At 38.6% G+C, this 22,121-nt stretch overlaps 1 protein-coding gene and 1 long non-coding RNA gene across 3 annotated transcripts in view; both read left to right on the top strand.

Moving 5' to 3' along the window:
• PRKG1 (protein kinase cGMP-dependent 1) overlaps positions 1–22,121 on the top strand; it is a 1,378,000-nt gene that overhangs the window by 700,609 nt on the left and 655,270 nt on the right. The gene's annotated exons all lie outside the window — the stretch shown is intronic.
• On the top strand, positions 15,593–16,840 carry LOC120873774. The gene is made up of 2 exons (XR_005723525.1): positions 15,593–15,876; positions 16,174–16,840. It is a non-coding gene; the product is annotated as an uncharacterized LOC120873774 (long non-coding RNA).

Below are 22,121 nucleotides of genomic sequence, written 5' to 3'. Positions count from 1 at the left end.
CTATCCCACCCCTCGGGGTTGAGCATCCTGTGCCACACAGCAAATTCCCATTTGCTATCTGTTTTCCATATGGCAATGTATATGCTTCCATTCCATTCTCTCAATTCATCCCACCCTCTCCTTCCCCTACTGTTTCCACAAGTCTCTCCTCTAGGCATGCATCTCCACTGCTGCCCTGCAAAGCGGTTCATCAGTACCATCTTTGTAGATTTAATATGCATGCATTGATATACAATATTTGTCTTTCTCCTTCTGACTTACCTCTCTGTCTAATAGACTCTAAGTTCATCTACCTCATTAGGACTGATTCTATTTTTTTTATAGCTGAGTAATATTCCATTGTATATATATGTACCACAGTTGCTATATCCATTCATCTGTTGATGGACATCTAGGTTGCTTCCATGTCCTAGATATTGTAAAAAGGGCTGCAATGAAAATTCATATTTAATTTTATTAAGAATTAATTATGAAAATAATTATGAAATAAGTTCACAATACAGCATTTATATATATAATAAAGCTTATAAGTCTTTGGTAGCATCTAAATGAATAATTTTTCTGTTCAAGAGTAGAAATATCCTTTGCTTCTGACCTCTTCCTAACTCTGTGACCATGAGTGAAAGACTTCTCAGCTTTAGCGTCTGTGTCTTCAAAATCACTATATTAATGCCTTCCTCAACAAACTGTTGTGATGATTAAATGAGGTAACACTGAAGAGCAAGATCCCTGACACATAGTAATTGCTCAACAAACCTGAGTTACTATAGTTATTATCATCTGCCTAAACATCATTGTCCTCATTTTTGCCACACCACTTCCAAGACCTGCATTAAATACTAGTGAGACCCAGAAATGGATTCTGACTACATTGCAGGCAGCCTTCCTGCTTGGAATATCACTATATATATTCAAGAGTATCTAGAACATAAGTTATTAAACCAGCAGCTGACCCTGAAAACAAATAACTTAGGTTTTATGGTGTCAAGAATCTGAAGCTGCTATAGGAGAGCTACATGTTACTTCTCAAGACCTGACTTTTTTTTTTTTTTTCTGTTTTCTCCTTCCTTTTCTGACTTGCTGGAGTTTATATATGTGAGGATAATGTGAGCTGGCTGGAAGAGGAACAGAAAGAAAGCAAATTACAAAATAAGTATCGAGAATTGACTAGCAGTAACTGCTCTGGTTATCTTTCTCACTTGTTCTGCTGCAGCTGTGAATTGTGTTTTTCCGTAAAGAGGAAAAGATGCTTGCAGAAAAAAAATCAAAATCATATGACTACCTTTTTAGGGTGTCTCTGGAGATTCAGGGCTGAACTTTGAATTTTTTCTAAGGTTTCTGAATCCTTCAAATTTAGGAAATAAGACTTCAGGGTGCTCTCAAACAAATAGTTCAAATTCTCCATGCAGGATTTTAACTTGCAAAGTTTTCTGACATTGCTCTTAGCAACTCAATGATAGATATATGTATTCCTTTTGCATGTAGTCAGAATAAAAGACATGAATATGGAATAAAATATTCTCTCCACTCTAAAGTATAAGTTTTCCATATGTTGATCCTTTATCCATGTTTGCTAAATTTGTGTTGTTTTATCACTATAATAGATTTGTTGCCATATGTGGTCAAAGTATAAATGAGGGATATGGGTATAGAAACAAATACGATAAAAGAATCAGACAAGGAGTGAGGGGAGCATATCCTTCACAATATTGCTGCTGCTGCTACTAAGTCGCTTCAGTCATGTCCAGCTCTGTGCAACCCCATGGACTGCAGCCTACCAGGCTCCTCTGCCCATGGGACTTTCCAGGCAAGAGTACTGGAGTGGGGTGCCATTGCCTTCTCCACACAATATTGTACACAACTGCCAAAAATAATGTTAAGAAATGTGATCCTAGTTTAGCATCCCTGAGGTAACTGCTGAGGGGAAAACACTAAACAGTGGGCTATGCTGGGGGGGTTGGGTGGAGGTTGCAGCCAGTGCTGATCTTATTTCAAAAGTACACATGAATGCAGAACACCCCCGCTGCCACCTCTTCAGTTGTCCAGGGTCCCTCTTCCTTGAGTTTTCAAATGTCCTGGGCCATAGAATCACCTGGCGAGTGGTCCACACCAAGTAATTCCGTAGGATTTGAATCAACATTTGGGTGATGTATCTTTCGATCTATGGACAAGACAGTGGATGATAAAGTAGAGAGGTCCTCTCCGCAAAATGAGAACATCCTTTCTGAAGTCTGAATTGGATTCTTCTTGGCTGATTACATGGCTTCCATAAGTTTCTTGGACACCCAGATGGTTCTCATCTGAGCAGATATCCAATCATCTGATTATTTCATTGAAATGGGAATTTTTTCTCAGACAACCTCCAAGTGACCTTCCAGCTGTACTGTTCCACTCTGGAAATCCCTCACCATCTTCTGTACTCATCTCTGCTCTTCTTTTGAATGTAAGGAAATCCTATCTTACCTTTTGCTTAAAACATTTTCAACAGAGATGTTTATTTCCTCTTTCATTTCTTCTTAAGAATCCCCTTATTTCTTAAAAATTAAATTAGATTTCTCATTAAAACCATAGCTAAAGTCAACCAGAAAAGCAGTTCTGTTTTCCATGAGTGAGGAGCTTAATCTTCAGATTGTAAGAGGGGAAATATTTCTAATCCAACCTTTCAGTATATCAGTGATAATGATAGCATTTATTGTGCAGTTATTTTTAGTTGCTTTGTTCTATATTTTATGTAATATCGACTACTTACATTTCAAAAATTTCTGTAGTTTTTATATTTAACCCCATATTTTATTTAAATTCAGGTATATGCATGCTGTTGTATAAAAGAACCAGCACTTGAATCCAGAAATACTGATTTTTAAGTCCACATTTACTTCTCTGCATTGCATTTTTGCTGATCAATGGCAACAAAAAAGGCAAACAAAAGCTAAACAGTTTTACTTCCAGAAAAAAAGAACACAATAGGAATGTTCATATCGTGATATAGAATAATGGTTACAGTGGAAATGTAACCTCTAGTGATAATGTTTGTTGATTAAATAAGATCACAGTTGGGAATAAGTTTACTTCTGTGAACATTCATGACAACAGTTTATCATGCATATGAAGAATGATAAGAGAAGACTCTGCTTTCAGAGTCTCCAGTCAGCTGGGAAGGCTTGAACTACAAATTTAAGTAGATATTTAAGCAATAGCTCAGGCCATTGCAGTGATGATGCATAGAGTTGGGTTGATCATAATCCTTGGGTCAGGGTATCTTGTTTTCTTCAGTTTATTTGCGATCCCCTTAATTTCATTCATTCATTTAGTCGTCAGTTTACTCCCCTCACTTTCCCTGTTCCATTAATCCCTCCGTTAACAACTGCCATTTAAGAAAACTACCTTCTTTGGGCAAGGACATATGAATTAATCTGCATTTCTGCTCGACAGCCCAATAAATGTCTTAAGACTGGTAGAACACAGAGTAGTCGAATTATATAATTATAAGACTTCTCTTAAAAGTATGGTTCTAATGACTCTACATGTTAGTAATATTTTGGTCATGCTAGTTCTTAGAAACAGAGAAGGGATCCATGGGTTTGTATTTCACCTAAGGATAATTAAAAGTGCTTTGTATTTTGACAAATGGCTGTGTGGGACATAAAACAAATTAAATGGCCATCACAATGGGACCGACCAGAATTTATTGACTGAACTGAGGGCTGTCTGAGAACATAGGATTTCTGTCTGACCCTGGAAGAATTAGTTATCTTCAATCTCCAAATTGAATTTTGAGCTCTCAGAAATCACAGGAAAAAAATACTGTTTCTGAAACTAAAGTAATCCATGTACTTATCTTAAATCTCTGTTGTCTAATATTAGGCTTTTTTTCCTTCTCACTCTTTTTTCTAAGTCATTAGTTAATTCATTCTGGTACCAAAAATAAAAATGTCCAAAGATTTCAGAGCTATTGAGATACAATAATGAAAACTAATTTATTATTGTTGTATGTCTGTGCTTGAGTTTTAAAAGAAAATTAATTAAGGAATGCTAATTAATTTTAGATGCTTTGTCTTCAGTAACAGGTGTCATATTTCAGTGTACATCCCAACAGTGTTTTTACCCCTTAAAATGTTTTATCTCAGTGCTGTTTCACTTACTAAAATAACTTATTTTTATTCTGGTTAAAAATGGATTTGATACCAAAAAGATTTAGTCGCAACATAGAAACTTAAGCATCCTAAGACTTTCTTTCTCTTTTCTGAATTCTGTTAATTACATGAGTATCACCAGGAAGTTTTAGATCAGATATTCTTAAATGTTAAACTTTGATGAATATTAAAAGAAAATCATTCATAATCATACTTGAATAAAGCCCTAAAAATTTGACTTTTAAAGCAAGTAATATTTTTTTTTTTAATGACAAGCCTGTCATATCTGGATCCAACTGACTAATAGAGAGATAGTTAATTGCCCTGCACTGTGAAAGGAAGGTCTCTTGCTGAATGCTTCAGTGAATAAAACTTGGTGTTCAGGTAATTCTCCGGTGCCTTTAAATGCAACTGTTTCATTTTGTTTTTAAATCTCCAAAGATTTTGATGTTGAAATAATTCTCCAGCACTTCTAAATGCTACTAACCCATACGAACAAATACAACATTTTAACAATACAGATTTGTAAACATATACAAAAATATGCAAATAATCATAATGAAGCATTATGTCCTATTGACAGGAGCCAACCCTTTTCCATTCACATTCCCAATCTTACCCCCACTTCTCTTATTGCTTTGAAGCAACTCCCAGATATTGTGTCATTTCATTAGTGATTTTGTATATGCACCTCTTAAAGCTGAGTTTTCTTTTACCCCCACCATAATTACAATTCCAGTATCACACTAAAAATAATATCCTCTTAATTAAATCATCAGTTTATCAGTCTTGGTTCAAATGCCCAACTATCTCAAAAATCACATCAATTAACATGTTCCTCTAACCAACCGTTGTGTTTTCTGTAAGTTGGAAGTTGGATCTAGACTCTGGATCAAGACTCAATTTTGATCTGTGTGTGTGTAAATAAGTCTATATTGTACATACATGTTACTATGTTTATTCTTCCTTGTAGGGGGCATGTAATGTCTGTCCTTTTGAGTGTATGTGTCTGATGTTAACAGCGGATCACGGTCATTGTCTAGGTGAATTTGTTCATTATTCGGATGTTCTAATTCTATCCCTCTTTCTTATGTAGAATACTTCTACCAAGAAAACTTGTGAATTTAAATATTATCTATGTTTGCTATTTTTAATTCACTGTAGTTCTTATGTCTTATTAATGTTCAAATTGTCCCAACTTCGGCCAATAGGAGCCTCTTCAAGTTTGATTCTGAGTTCTTTTGATATGGATCTAGGAGTCTTTGTTTCCTTATTATCAGATAGGATAAATATTCTAGGTTTTTCTTGTATGTTTCATGACCCAGGATGGAATCAGCCATTTCTTCTACTATAGTTCAGTTCAGTCACTCAGCCGTGTTCGACTCTTTGCGACCCCATGAATTGCAGCACACCAGGCCTCCCTGTCCATCACCAACTCCCGGAGTTCACTCAAACTCATGTCCATTGAGTCGGTGATGCCATCCAGCCATCTCATCCCCTGTCGTCCCCTTCTCCTCCTGCCCCCAATCCCTCCCAGCATCAGGGTCTTTTCCAATGAGTCAACTCTTTGCAAGAGGTGGCCAAAGTATTGTAGTTTCAGCTTCAACATCAGTCCTTCCAATGAACACCCATGACTGATCTCCTTTAGGATGGACTGGTTGGATCTCCTTGCAACCCAAGGGACTCTCAAGAGTCTTCTCCAACACCACAGTTCATAAGCATCAATTCTTCAGCTCTCAGCTTTCTTCACAGTCCAACTCTCACATCCATATATGACCGCTGGAAAAACCATAGCCTTGACTAGATGGACCTTTTCTGGCAAAGTAAAAAAGATCTGTTTTTCAATATGCTATCTACTTAGGGATCTCCAATCTGAAGTGTAGAGCTGCTGTTTACTACTAGATTGGTCATTGTTTCTAAGCCTTTTTAGCACATGGATTTATGAAATGTTCATATTTATAAGTTAAAAATCAGCTCATTGTTCACATGTATCTATTCTGCGTTTTAAGATTTGCTTGAGAGTCTTATAAATCCAGGAGAGATTTAAAGCTGTTTATATCTTACAAAAGTATTTAATTTGCAATCATGAAACATTTTGTAGTTAGGGATAGTGTTTCTGGCCATATTTAAACATTTTGCAGTTTCATTTTTTATGCTTAAAATTGTGCATATCTCACATTTGAACTGTGTAAAATGTTCAGTCTTTTGAATTGAATTTCTTCTGAAAATCATTTCTAGCAAATGGTTTTATATACTTCAGAATACACAGTAGCTTAATAATGATATGAATTCTGATATTAGTGAATCAGAACCTACTGATGGATTAGTCACCATTTTTCTAATTAAGAGTGTAAAATCTTGATTTTTTGGAGTCTGATTAACTGATAATAGCCATATCATGATGTTCTCGCAAAAGCCTGTTTTGCTGGGCATTGCAATATAAAAAGTACCAGATAATAGACAAAACAAAAGCAAAACCAGCACTGATTATTTTCTCTTCAGAATTTAATGAGCACCTAATAAACCATGAGCATGGAGTTTTAGATACATCAGTATCAAGATTAGTATTACAGAATATTATCTGTTTGGGCTCTTTGTAAAGATACTTGAGACAAGTTGACTCTAAATATCTGCAACTAAGAAAGTAGGCAATGGAAGCAAATTATTCAGCTTATTTAGAAAAATTGCAACACATTTAGCAAGTTCTTCATCTAACCCTTAATTTGTGTAATATGGGTAAAATCAATGATTAAGCCTGAACTTTCAAATACTATGATTTTCTAAAAACTTTGTGGGGATGAGTGCATGGGTAGAGGCCTGAGTGTCCATCATTAGGAGCCTGGGAAAACAATAATGTATAGCAGTAGAATACATTTTATTCAGCCATGGGGCGGGGGCGGGGTGGGTGGGTAGGAAAATGAAACAGATCTTTATGTGTTGCTATAGAATTCTCCAAACTTGAATATATAGTTTGTTGGGTAAAAACACAGATTGTGGAGCCAGACCACCAGACTTTAATCCTGGCACTCTAAGTACAAACTTGAGCCACTTATTTACTCTTTCTATATGTTTCTTCATCTGTAAAATAAGGGCTGTACCACCATATACCTCTGATGGTGTGAGGATTAATTGAAAATTATGCCTGGTGCTTGGTAAAGGTTCATAGGCTAGCTCTTTCCATCCTTCTCCAGTTCTTCCTGTAAAAGGAACATTCTTCTCTTTCTCCCTTTCCTTTATATTTTTGATGTCTTTGTCATCATCATTGTCTTGCTGAGTGAAAAATAAAAGCTATATATAGTTGTTTTCAGGGCAAGGTACCATCGATGTCAGTAAAATCATATGCATATATACTTTCATACATAAACTTTTATACTTATGTACATAAACATTTATGGAAGATACCTAATAAGCTGTTCAAAAGTGGTTGCCTCTGAAGAACAGATCTATTAAAAGAGGGAATGGGAGGTGAGCACTTTATACATAAAATTACTTTCTCTTGTTTTAGGCTGAACTTCATATATCCAAGTACTTCTTAAAAAATAAAAACAGTTTAAATTGAAAATATATAATTTGATAACTTTCCAAGAAAGTATAGGTTGGTCATGACTGCAAGAGCAGCCTAAGAAGAGATGGACAAAATAGATACCTGTGTGATATTTTTCTAAGTGTGTTTTTGTGTCCACTTCCCTAAATTATCTTTTCTACCAGCCCATGTGATATAAGGAAATTCTGCCATGAGAGACTTTTTTTATTTTTTGCTGTTAATAAGTGCTCCTCTTTAGAGCAAAGAACTTTTGGAAAGGTTAATTTAAGAAAACCTTTAGTTATTAGCATTTTGTAGATTCTCTTTCTAGGTGGTTTTTGCAGCCCACAGTATCCGTCTGCTGCCTGAACACTGGTAAAATGGATATCCAGCAAGGTGGCAAGCTAGTGAGGTATTGTGAGATCAGACTAAGAAAAATGAAGGAAAAGCATGGTGAAATGGGGATTGAATGGTGTTTACAGAAAGAAGGCTTTCAGGTCCAAGACCTGTAAACAAAAATCTCAGTTCTGCCAAATGGCATAATGGCATAACGTATTGCTCTGTATAAGTTACAGACATATAACTCTGTTTTCTGCATCAATAAAATGGAGACAAAAATAACCATATCCCTGAGGGGTTTGTAAGAATCAAACATGGCCCTTGAACTCACCTCCATTAGCCTCCAATGGAGTATCCATTGCTATTTTAGCCCATATTTTCCCTTTCTGTCTTTGCGTAGAATAAGGAGGCTGAATCCGTTTCTGCATATACTGACAATCAGCTCTGTGACCCTAGGGCAGCAGTCTCCAACCTTTTTGGCACCAAGGACCAATTTCTTGGGAGACAGATTTTTCACAGATTGAGGGTTGGGGGTGGGGATGATTTGGGGGATGATTCCAAGGCATTACATTTATTGTATACTTTATTTCTATTATTATTACATCAGCTCTACCTCAAATCATCAGACGTTAGATCCTGGAGGTTGGGGACCCCTGTGGCTTAGGGAAGGCGCTTTCTGTTTTTTTGTTTGATTTTGTTTTGTTTCAGTATCTGCAAAGTGCATTTTAGAAAGGGTGACCTCTAAGCTTCCTTTTAACTGTAGTGTCCAATAGCAGCCTGTTGGATGTGGGCACTCAGGTCTTCCCTACTCCTTACCCCAATTTTGATTAAAGAGATCTGACATTGTATCAGTTCTATTTAAATTTACGAAAATCCATAACGACAAGTTCCCAAGCTTTCTAGATACTCCTGAGCCTCCTATATATTCATTTTGGAATTTTCTGTATCAATTCTAAAGTGATAAATGAATTGGAAGAATTCTGGATTGTCAGAAGACTTCATAAAATGATGTGATATTAGATGGAAGACACATTTCACTTAAGTCACAGAAGTACTCACATCCTGCTTTCAAGTCTTCGTGTGCTAAGAAATCATTTCCCTGCCTATGAAATTACCCTTGCTCCGAAGGTAAGGGCTATATCCACTATGAGGTTTCCCTGGTGGCTCAGTGGTAAAGAATCCACCTGCAGTGCAGAAGCTTCAGGAGACGTGGGTTTGATGCCTGAGTTGGGAAGCTCCCCTGGAGGAGGGCATGGCACCCACTCCAGTATTCTTGCCTGGAGAATCCAGTGGTCAGAGGGGCCTGGTGGGGGCTACAGTTTATAGGGCTGCAAAGAGTAGACGTGACTGAAGTGACTTAACTTGCACACACAATATCCAGTACTAGTCTCTGTTTCCTCATCTATAAAATGAAGGTAGCAATACCCATGGGTAGCCAACTGAGAAGAAAAAATTAGGACAACATTTTCTCTTTGCACAAAGGTCTACCAAATACAGAGTGCTCAATAATTATTGTGATTATTCCTTTTGTTTTGATTATTATTCTGTTAGTAAATAAACTTAATTTAGCAAGGTCCTTAGAATAGGAATACAAAGATAATAGTGATAATACTAGCTAATATTTAGTGAGCCCTTATATTTGTACACAAAGGGCATTTAAAAGTGCCTAAAGTATAAGGGCTCACTAAATATTAGCTAGTATTATCACTGTTACTGACATCATCATCTTTGTATTCCTATTCTAAGAACCTTGCTAAATTAAGTTTATTTACTAACAGAACCTCTAGCATACAAGAAACATTATAGCGGGATAATAATAATCTAAACAAATGAAGTAATCAAAATCTTTAAGATGGGCTTCCCTGGTGGGTCAGATGGTAACGAGTGTACCTGCAATGTGGAAAGACCTGAGTTGAACTCCTGGGTCAGGAAGATCCCCTAAAGGAGGGCATGGCAACTCACTCCAGTGTTCTTGCCTGGAGAATCCCCATGGACAGAGGAGCCTGGCGGGATACAGTCTATGGTGTCTCAAAGAGTCAGACACGACTGAGCGACTAAGCATGGCAGCACAATCTTTAAGATAACCCATACTGTAAGAACATATATACTCATTTTTACAGATGAGGAAATTGAAGCATAGAGGGAAGGATGTAGAAAATGCAGACAGTAAATAAACAGAAAGCTCTTTAAGTTTTACTGTAAAGTAGAATATAAAAATAGAGTCATGATTAAAATGGAATGTAGGGTCAAGGGAGAGTTATTTACAAAATGAGAAGCTGGAACGCGTTTGTGTTCTAATGGGGATGATTCAACAGAAAAGCAGTCATTGAAGACACAGAGGAGACAGATGATGTAATTCCAGGAAGAAAAGGCAAGAGGTAGGGGGAGAACAAGATGGCGGAGAAGTAGGCGGACATGGAATACATCTCTCTCCACGGATACATCAGGAATGCACCTTCAGACACAGGAGTGCATGCAGAATACCGTCTGGGAGTGGAAAGGAGGACCTGACCAGCAGAAAATGTATAGAACTGCACAGAACTCAGTAGGATGAAGTAACCAGGGGGACTAACTGGAGTGTTAGTGGGATTGGACCTGCCCTCGGCAGGTGGGAGAACTGGAGCAGGGATCCGATCCCCACGTCAGGGCAACTGTCTGCGTCAGAGGAGAAACTTTTAAGGCTGAGAGTGAGACAGCTGACCTGTGGCAGCCTGACTGGAATGAGAATCAGACAGTCCTTGCTGCAGCCATACAGACCCCGGACAGGGACACAGGGGCCCTGAAAGGCACAGCATCTGGGAACTGGAGTTTCGGGGGTGTGGAGCAGTCGCAGGGCGAGGGGTTGCTGATGACGGCCGAGAGACTGACTGAGGAGATGTGAGAGAGGAGATTGTGGTTGGGAAATACCTGTGGAGGAAAGCCTGGCATCATGGAAGCAAGGCAGTGCTGCTGAGTCACACATAGGGGCTGGAGCCATCCCCTTAGCCTCTCTTTCCCCATACACCAGCATTGGCAGCTGAACAATAGAGAAGCTGGCCCATGAAACCTGGGACGCACTGAACTACAGAGTAGGACCCCGCCCAGGGTGCCCCTTTAAGTGCCTGACACACCGATCTACAGAGTAGGACCCCAGCTGGGGAGGGGGCCTCTATTTGCCTGATGTGCTGAACAACAGAGGACCCCCAGGCAAGGGAGCCCTCTTAAGTGCCTGAAGGGGTAGAGCTGCAGACAAAGATTGGCCAAAGAGGCCTTCTGATTGCCAGCTACAAGAGGCCCCCCCCAAAGACTCTGTTAGGGCCTCAGCTCCTGCAGCAGAGGCAGTCCATGCCCTGCACACTTGGCACCACCAGGGTCCCCACAAGCCAAACAGCTGCGCCACCTTCATACTCACCTCTCACCGTGGCAGAGCTGCCACAGGCAAAAAAAAGGCTTGCGTCTATGCACGCAGGGTCACTTGTGTGGTGTCTGACTCTTTGCGACCCTGTAGGCTGTGGCCTGCCAGGCTTCTCTGTCAGGGAGGGGCTTCTCCAGGCAAGAACACTGGAGTGTAGTGGCCAGTACTGGTTGCCATACCCTTCTAGAGCACTATATTTCCTGCTGCCCTTGCTGCCAACTCCCGTGAGTACCTGGAGCTGCCAGAATCCCTGTGACCCAAGCAGCTGCACCACGGCCACACCTGGCCCTCACAGGGGCAAACCCAAGTTCTCCAGGCAGGGCAGCCTCAGGAGCAAACCCCAGTGGACGACCCACATGCAGAGGTGGGAATAAGACCACAATTGAAACCCAGGGGCAGTGTGGCTAAGGAAGAAGACCTATAAGCTTCCCACCAGCTGTACAAGCTGCAGATTAAATCCACACAATCAACTGGGCAGACTCTGTGTCTATGGAATATATGAAAGGTCGTTGAAAGCTCCAACAAAAGAAAACGCACTAGTTTTGATAGCTGTGGACTTTGAAGGCAAGAATACACATGAGTAGGACCAGATTAGAATCAGAGCTGCCCCTACAGATGGGAGGCAGTTTCAAAAGGGAAGGGATAAATGTATACCTATGGCTGATTCTTGTTGAGGTTTGGCAGAAAACAACAAAATTGTGTAGAGCAGTTATCCTTCATTTAAAAAGAAAAAAGGGGGCAAGAGGTGAGTGTTCAGGATATAGGAGGAGAGCAAGGCTATTCCTGGTTAGTCACTGAAGAGCCAAGTGAACTTGGCAACTTGCCATTTCTGTGTCTCCAGTCAGTCATGTGAAAAAAGAGAGTGGGGCTATTAGTGACTATTGATTTTTCTCCAAATCAGTATTTCAGTGACTAGCAAATTATTTGATAATGTTGTATGCTAATGTAATCTGAAAATATTGCCAACTTCAAGAGGAGTTCACTATAATCCTAGCATTTATCATTTATTTTTAACTTATTTGGTATTCATAAAGGAAGGACTCTTGATAATTTTAAAAAATCAATTTTTATCTTCTTTGATTTCTTTCAGTGGCATCTTTGAGTTTTCAGAATACAGGTCTTTTGTCTCCTTAGGTAGATTTATTCCTAGGTATTTTATTCTTTTTGATGTGATGGTAAATGGAGCCATTTCTTGAATTTCTCTTTCTGAGTTTTCATTGTTAGTGTATAGAAAAGCAACAGATTTCTGTGTACTAATTTTGTTACCTGCAACTTGACCAAATCCATTAATGAACTCTAGTAGTTTGCTGGTAGTGTCTTTAGAATCTTGTGTGTATAGTATGTCATCTGCAAATAGTGACAGTTTAACCTCTTTTCCAATTTGGATTCCTTTCTTCTTTTTCTTCTCTGATTGCTATAGCTAGGACTTGCAAAATTACATTGAATAAAAATGGCAAGAGTGGACATCTTTGTCTCATTCCTGATCTTAATGGAAATGTTTTCAGTTTTTCACCATTGAGTATTATATTAGCCATAGATTTGTCATATATAGCTTTTATTATGCTCAGGTATGGGCTTCCTGGGTGGTGTTAGTGGTAAGGAACCCTCCTGCCAATACAGGAGACGTGGATTTGATCCTTGAGTTGGGAGAATCCTCTGGAGGAGGGCATGGCAACCCACTCCAGTATTCTTGCCCAGAGAATCCAGTGGACACAGAGAAGCCTGGCTGGCTACAGTCCATAGGGTCACAAAGAGTTGGACTTGACTGAAGTGACTTACCAGGCTTGTTGAGGTATGTTCCCACTATGCTTACTTTTTGGAGAGGTTTTTTTTTTTTTTTTTTTTTTTTTTTAGTATAAATGGGTGCTGAATTTTGTTAAAAGCTTTTTCTGCCTCTATTGAGATGAAAAATCAATCCATTTAAAAAGATGTATTTAACTTAGCCCCATGTCACATATTTAATTGCATAATATTTTGGACCATTACATGAAACCAGCCTAGTATTTACCTGGTTGATTTAGTCATATATAATTGCTTGCCATAGTGATCTATTATATGGTATGTTTTCATGTGATATATGTATTCCAGATTTGAAAGTCCCTGTTTTATTCTCAACCACATGTCACTTTGTTATGAAATTATCCTTTTCAGTAATACAAATCATTTTCCTTTTAGGTTATATTTTAGGAAATCACATTTTCTGGTTACATATTTATATGCAGTGTTTTTAAATGTACCAAGATCATTTTAAAACTATATAATCCCTCACTTATGTTTATAATTTATTATTCAATAAATATTTATTGAGTGCCTCATCTGAACAAGGCCCAATTCTAAGAACTATGGGGGATACAAGATGAGTCATACATAAATCAGCACTCAGAAAGTTTACAGCCTTGGCAATGAAATGAGATGTGCATATCTTCATCTCTAACCCCTGCCCAAGTAGAATTCAAAGAAAATTATAAATTTTTAATTAAACAGAATTATTTTCAACAGACTATTAACTCTAAATTTAAGGTATGGTGCTGGATCAGGCAGCATTCTATATTGTCTGGACTGGTTGAAAATCATAATCAAATACTAAGAATTTATGTAATGAGTATGTCCTTCACTTAATACAATGATAATACTATATTGAGATTATATAATGACTCAGTGATAAAGAATCTACCTGCAATGCAGGAGACATGGGTTCAATCCCTGGGTTGGGAAAATCCTCTGGAGAAGGATGGTAACCCACTCCAGTATTCTTACCAGGAAAGCCCCATGGACAGAGGAGCCTGGTGGGCTATAGTCCATGGGGTCCCAAAAGAATAGGACATTACTTAGCAACTAAAACAGAAACAGCAACAGCAGCAACCCTATATTAATTTTTATTTTCCCATTGTTTCATGAAACTGAGTACTTGTTTATCTTTACAGCTTCTCTGTGAATAAAAAGAAGCAGGTGGTACTAGGTGTTTTTTTTTTTTTTTTCCAATAATAATCCTTTCCTGCTGCACTTAAGTGGCTGAAAATGTCAATTTGCTCCATAAATGCTTTTTCTTGAGTATTTTCCTTGAACTACCAAGTGGCCTCTGCTTTATCAGTAAGCGTTTGTTTCAGTGATATTTACTATTCAATTATGCAAAAGTATGTCACTTTGATTTCTAGGCCCTACCCTCCTCAAAATAAATAAAAGTTGTTGAACAAAGGAAAAAAAAGTAGAGCATTTCTAGGCATTAACAATGTTACATGCAGGAAGTGATATTCTAGGAGACATTTTTTCTTATTATATTTGCATTAAATTATATCCACCAGCAAGAATGCTTATAGCATAGAAGGCCTAATTCATCAATGTATCAACTGATGATAATTACCAGCTCCCTAAATTTTTGTCCTTTTGGGCCAGAATTCAAAATGCAGATTTTAAATTTCTGAGACATCAGGCATAGAAAATAGAAGCTGCTTCTTTCCTTTTTCAAACCAGTAATTCATTTTCATTGTTTGTGGAGCAAAAGATATCTGTGATGAGTCATTCCTACTTCAAAGAGCAGAAATAATCACTAGATAGTACATTTATTGTTAATATATTAAGCCCTTTAAATGCTTTCTTTTACAACTAACCTTATTTAAATTCAGTTCAGTGCAGTTCAGTCGCTCAGTTGTGTCCGACTCTGCGACCCCATGAATCACAGCACGCCAGGCCTCCTTGTCCATCACCAACTCCTGGAGTTCACTCAGACTCACGTCCATCGAGTCAGTGATGCCATCCAGCCATCTCATCCTCTGTCGTCCCCTTCTCCTCCTGCCCCCAATCCCTCCCAGCATCAGAGTCTTTTCCAATGAGTCAACTCTTTGCATGAGGTGGCCAAAGTACTGGAGTTTCAGCTTTAGCATCATTCCCTCCAAAGAAATCCCAGGGCTGATGTCCTTCAGAATGGACTGGTTGGATCTCCTTGCTGTCCAAGGGACTCTCAAGGGTCTTCTCCAACACCACAGTTCAAAAGCATCAATTCTTCTATGCTCAGCTTTCTTCACAGTCCAACTCTCACATCCATACATGGCCACAGGAAAAACCATAGCCTTGACTAGACGGACCTTTGTTGGCAAAGTAATGTCTCTGCTTTTCAATATGCTATCTAGGTTGGTCATAACTTTCCTTCCAAGGAGTAAGCGTCTTTTAATTTCATGGCTCCAGTCACCATCTGCAGTGATTTTGGAGCCCCCAAAAATAAAGTCTGACACTGTTTCTATAAGTATAATGATTTTCAACATTTTTTCCTCTCAAGAGTGATCCCCAAAGTAGTTTTATAATCATTCTCGGTATAAGGTGAATTCTTTAGCTGCTAAGAAACATGCTTGCTTGTTTTCCCACAGATTAGTAAAATATCCCTTGCTCCACAGTAACATTTTGTAGGTAAATTGACACTTAACTGGGACACCTTCAAAGGAGGGCATAACACAGTGGGCTGAAGGATTCTGATGTTAATGAAGGTAATTCATGTGTTATATGGAGAAGGCAGTGAGACCCCGTTCCAGTACTCTTGCCTAGAGAATCCCATTGACGGAGGAGCCTGGTGGGCTGCAGTCCATGGGGTCGCTAGGAGTCGGACACGACTGAGTGACTTCACTTTCACTTTCACTTTTCACTTTCATGCACTGGAGAAGGAAATGGCAACCCACTCCAGTGTTCTTGCTTGGAGAATCCCAGGGACGGGGGAGCCTGGTGGACTGCTGTCTATGTGGTCGCACAGAGTCGGACACGACTGAAGTGACTTAGCAGCTTAGCAGCAGCAGCAGGTGTTATAAGTATCTGCTCACAACCAGCAGAAGAGCTGATGAGGCAGAACTGGCTCTGTGACTTGTGGGGCCCACTGCAAAGTGAAACCATAATCCCTTTACTCCACTTATAACCTTCAAAACAATAATGTGTGTTAGTCACTCAGTCTTGTCTGACTCTTTTTGACCCCATGGACCACAGCCCACCAGGCTCCTCTGTTCATGGAATTCTCCAGCCAAGAATACTAGAGTGCGTTGCCATTTCCTTCTCCATCAAAACAATAATCGCAGAGTATTAAACCAAGCAGAAGACTCTTCTGAGTGTGGGGCCTGTGAAGCCGCACGGGTCTCATAAACATTCGGCTGATGTTGGAGTAAAGATCTAACAGCCCTTCTCCTCCGGGTCTAACTCTTCAACTCTCAGAATATGGTTCAAAGCCTTTTTTTTTTTTTTCCCGCTGTGAAGCTGGTGGACCCACAACTCCTAGAAGGTGGGAATTTCACCCACCAGCAAGCAGCCTCCCCGTGATGATCCCCTTGACAAGAGTCCACATCCTAGTAATACTCTGTCCCATGTATAACAGGAATAGTATGTTTTCCGTGCAAGTTGGAACCTACTCCCACAAAAAAAAAAAAAAAAAAAAAAAATTCTTCCCATTGAAAGAACCAGCTGCCAAAGATAAGACCAGTGAATACATGTTGTACTCAGATCTAAGGGTATTAAAGATGTGCTTTTGACTATCAAAATGTTACCTTTGCCTCTATTTTTAATGGATTGCAATTGAAAAATGATTATTTTTATGAGATCTTTTTAATTGAAGTATAGTTGGTTACAGTATTTTTAATTTCTGCTCTATAGCAAAGTGATTGTTACATATATACACATACATTATTTTTCATATTCTTTTCCATTATGATTTATCACAGGATATTGAATATATTAATAGTTCCTTGGGTTGTTCAGTAGGACCTTGTTTCAATTCAGTTCAGCTCAGTCACTTAGCCGTTGACCCCATGGACTGCAGCACACCAGGCTTTCCTCTCCATCACCATCTCCTAGAGCTTGCCCAGACTCATGTCCATTGAGCTGGTGATGCCATCCAACCATTTCATCATCTGTCATCTCCTTCTCCTTCTGCCTTCAATCTGTCCCTCATCAAGGTCTTTACCAATGAGTCAGTTCTTCACATCAGGTGACCAAAGTATTGGAGCTTCAGCTTCAGCATTAGTCTTTCCAATGAAAATTCAGGACTGATTTCCTTTGGAATGATTGATTTGATCTCCTTGCAGTCCAAGGGACTCTCAAGAGTCTTCTCCAACACCACAGTTCAAAAGCATCAATTCTTCAGCGCTCAGCTTTCTGTATGGTACAACTCTTGCATCCATACTTGACTACTGGGAAAACCATAGCTTCAATTATACAGATCTTTGTTGGCAAAGTAATGTCTCTGCTTTTTAATACGCTGTCTACGTTTGTCATAGCTTTTCTTCCAGGAGCAAGTGTCTTTTAATGTCATGGTTGCAGTCACTATCTGCAATGATGTTGGAGCCCAAGAAAATAAAGTCTGTCACTGTTTCCATTGTTTCCCCATCTACTTGCCATGAAGAGATGGAACCAGATGCCATGATCTAGTTTTCTGAATTGAATTTTAAGCCAACTTTTTCAGTCTCCTCTTTCACTTTCATCAAGAGGCTCGTTAGTTCTTTGCTTTCTGCCAGAAGGCTGGTGTCATCTGCATATCTGAGGTTATTGATACTTCTCCCAGCAATCTTGATTCCAGCTTGTGCTTCATCCAGCCTGGCATTTCACTTGATGCACTCTGCGTATAAGTTACATAAGCAGTGTGACAATATACACCGTTGGCATACTCTTTTCCCAATTTGGAACCGGTCCATTGTCCCATGTCTGGTTCTAACTGTTGCTTCTTCACCTGCATACAGATTTCTCAGGAGGCAGGTAAGATCGTTTGGCATCCCATCTCTTTAAGAATTTTCCATGGGACCTTGTTGTTTATCCATCTTATATATAGTTGTTTACATCTGCTAATTCCAAACTCCTAATCCTCCTCTCTCCCATTCCCTCCTCCTTGGCAACTGTGAGTCTATTCTCTATGAATTGGTTTCTGTTTCATAGATAAGCTCATTTGTTAAGTTTGTAGATAAGTTTATTCCTTAGGTTCTACATGTATGTGATATCATTAGATATTTGTCTCTCTTTTTTCTGACTTCATTTAATATGATAATCTCTAGGTATCCATGTTGCTGCAAATCGTATTATTTTTAATTTTTTCTTTTTACTGGCAGAGTCATATTCCATGGTGTGTGTGTATGTGTGGCTGTGTGGCTGTGTATATCTATGTGGCACATACTACATCCTTGGGCTTCCCAGTGGCACTATTGGTAAAGAACCCACCTGCCAATGCAAGAGACATAACAGACACAGGTTCCACCCCTGGGTCAGAAAGATCCCCTGGAGGAGGGCGTGGCAACCCACTCCAGTACTCTTGCCTGGAGAATCCCGTGAACAGAAGAGCCTGGCAGGCTACAGTCCACAGGATTGCAAAGGGTCAGACACAAGTGAAATGACTTAGCACGCACTCACGTACTACATCCTTTTCTCATTTATCTGTTGATGGACATTTAGGTTGTTTCCATGTCATGACTATTGCAAACAGTTCTGCTATGAACATAGGGGTACATGTAGAAAAGTATTAACTTTAAACTTGGTCATGTACATAGAATTTCCTAAAATGTGTTCTATGTGATATTAATGAGTATTATGTAGATTTCTGTGATCAAATGCGTTTAGGAATAGTTTGGAAGATTGTAGTGTCTACAGTCTTAGTAGCTAACACTATATAGGTCCTTGTTGGCTCTATTTCCCCTGCTACTGCCCTTGTTATTACCTGTGATACTGCCCCCACCCTCCCTCTAATTGTCTCAATTTCCATTCATTAATTATAGTTCAGCTGAACTTACCCAGTACCTGCTATGTAATCTTTGATTTCTGTGATATTGCCACAGGAACCTCTCCTTTATCTCAGAATAGAATGATTTTGCCCTCCAGGACATTTAACAATGTCTAGAGACATTGCTGGTTGTCAAAACTCAGGTGGGAGCAAGAGATGTTACTGAAATCTAGTGAGTAGAAGCCAGAGAAGCAGCTAAACATCTACAATGCATAGAACAGCTCTGGAAACAAAGGCTCATCCAGCTCAAGATGTCTATAGTGTATATTGTCATACCCCTGACTCCATGGAAACCTTGCTTGGTTTTCCATCTCATTTCATACCTGAAAAATTGGATGCTCTCAAGCATAGCAGTCAGAGTCCTTCATAATCGGTCACTAGTCTTGCTTTTCAGGACATCTCCTACTCTTTCTTTCAAAACACAATCTGTTCCAGCAAAACCAGGTGATTCAGCTCAGCCTTCCCCAAACACAGCTCGTGCTCCCTTACAGACCGCTTTGTTCCGCATCCTAACTTTGCCTGTGCTGGAATGCCTTTCTCTCTCTCTCTCTCTTTTTTTTTTTAACCTAGAGGGACACTCTTTCTATCCTAGCTCATATGTCATCTCCTCTGGGAAATCTTCCTTGCTGTTCTTACTACTCCTCAAAATGGGAGTGATTTCTCTCCTCCCTGGACTCCCTTGAAATTCTTAGTGCTTGTGCACACTCAGTCATGTCTAACTCTTTGCAACTCTCTGTCCCTGGAATTTTCCAGGCAAGAATATTGGAGTGGGTTGCCATTTCCTCTTCCAGGGGATCTTCCCAGGAAACTCTTATACATCTTTCCTATTTCTCATGTGATCAGGACAGCAGTTTTACAAGTTTTACTTCTAATATAACTATATTTTTGAAGGGTAGAGAACATCATTGGCAATACCGCTAACAACTTCTTGTCCTATAAAGCTTTTAATAAACGTGGTCAAGAAACACTTGAATTAATTTTTTTTAGTTTTGAAGAATCTAGTTTCTAGACCAGACAGTATAATTGATTTTAAATTCCGCCATATATTTTAAAAAGGATTGAGTCCCTGGTGTTAGTAATTTTGTGATTTTAAGAGCTATCTTCTTCCAGAAAGGAAGTCTTTAGGCTTAATAAAACAAACTGATCAAACTGAACTATAATAGTACACTATTACCATTCTTTTGCTATTTAACACAAGTATTCTGATTTTAAATAGCACCAGTTAACTGATGTTTATTCTTTTGGGTTAAGAAAATTATTACTTGGGCCACTTAAGTGATTTTTGATGCAAACAAAGAAAACGCTGACTCAAACATACTTTTAAAAGAGTAAGGAAATCGTCTCATAATTAAAAATTCGGAGGTAGAGGAGCCTCAGGCTGACTATTGAGTAGGTCCAGCTTTGTTCCTCCTGGATCCTGTTGGCTCTACCCTCTTCTGTCCTCTGATTGATAGCTGAATAAACAAGTGTCACATCTGTGAGTGACAGAATCCAGAGGAGGAGAGAGAGAGAGAGTCCTTACTAGATGCTCTGGGAAATAGTGAAGAACTTTCCCACAAGCTCCTAGTGAGCACTTTTCATCTCACTGGCTGAATGTCTGAACCAATTATCGGCAAGCAAAATGGAATATCTCACATACTAATTATGTTGAGGGACCATCATCCCGGAGTGTCTGAGTGTTAAGACGAGGAACAGAGACCTAAACATAATCAGACTCTGTTAGGGAGGAAGACAAGAGAAATCAAGTCTGGGTGAGCAACTAATGTGTGTTACAGGATACAAACTGTTGATTCCACTTTTGATTAATAGCCCTTATGGTTATCTTTTTAAACTGTGAATTTATTTTTAAATCAGATTTGCCTTACCAAATTCAGACCCGATTTTTTGTGTGTAAAAGTAATTAGGTAGAGTTATATAGTGATTTAATCCAAACTGTCTCTGATAAATAAGTTATATTTTTCTGCCTTGGTTATTTCAGTACAGTACTCCATGGTAATTAATGTGAAAAAATAATTGTATTGCCCATAGGATCTTAGAATCATACCACTATTGCATTAAAAACCTTCCATAAAATTTGGAATTCTCAAGCCACTACACCATTAAATTTATAATTTAAATGACGCTATGATAGATATACAGGATCAGTGTTTCAATCCATGTGGTTGCCACCTAGAAGAACCCTTATGAAGGCAATTTAAATAATAATGCTTAAGCTAACACACGGCCATAGATTTTCTTTTCATGTTTAAACCAAGATTATATAGTAAGCTTTACTTATGCAGTCTGATTATAGGTGGTACTTAACTTTAGCCTTGACACGTTAATGAAGCTTGAATGGAACTCTTAGTAATGTTTATATTATGGTTAGTATTATATTTACTTATATTAAATAAAATATTTAATTTAAAAAGTGCATAGTAAATGACATATTTGTATAAAGATAAATTAAATTATACACTTTATGTACATTTTAGTATTCTTTGTTTCTCAAAGTTTAAAAAAGTAAAAACAAATGTTTTAATGAATGCTAGTGAATAGAATGATTGATTACTGAAGGTATGTGGCACAAAATCTAATCACGAAGCTCTATTAGCTCTTTTTACAAAGGTTCCCTTTAGCTTCTAATCACCTATTGCTGACTGAACCTAGAATATGCTGTAAAGGTCAATATATTTTGGTATAGTTATTATAATTGTTCTAACAGCCTTACATTCCAAAGTGTCTCATTTTAATTTCATAAGCTATTGTTTCATAGGAAAACAAGTAGTAGTGAATGGTAGCTAAACTCTTTCTTGACTTGAGGAACTTACACTTTGAAAGCCACAAGGATATTATGAAATACCAGTTCCTAACAAACAGTACAGATCAACAATTGGATCTTGAATACTTCCAAAGTACAGTAGTGACTAGAATGCAACAGAATTGAATTTGAAAGATTTAATTGACCCACTCAATTGTACTTTCTAAGTCAATGCTTTCTAACCTTGACTGTGCATAGGA

Source organism: Oryx dammah, unplaced genomic scaffold (assembly GCF_014754425.2).
Source record: "Oryx dammah isolate SB20612 unplaced genomic scaffold, SCBI_Odam_1.1 HiC_scaffold_14, whole genome shotgun sequence".
Classification (NCBI taxonomy): Eukaryota; Metazoa; Chordata; class Mammalia; order Artiodactyla; family Bovidae; genus Oryx; species Oryx dammah.
The sequence above is the reverse complement of the archived record's forward strand: the minus strand, read 5'-3'. Positions and strand labels throughout refer to the sequence as shown.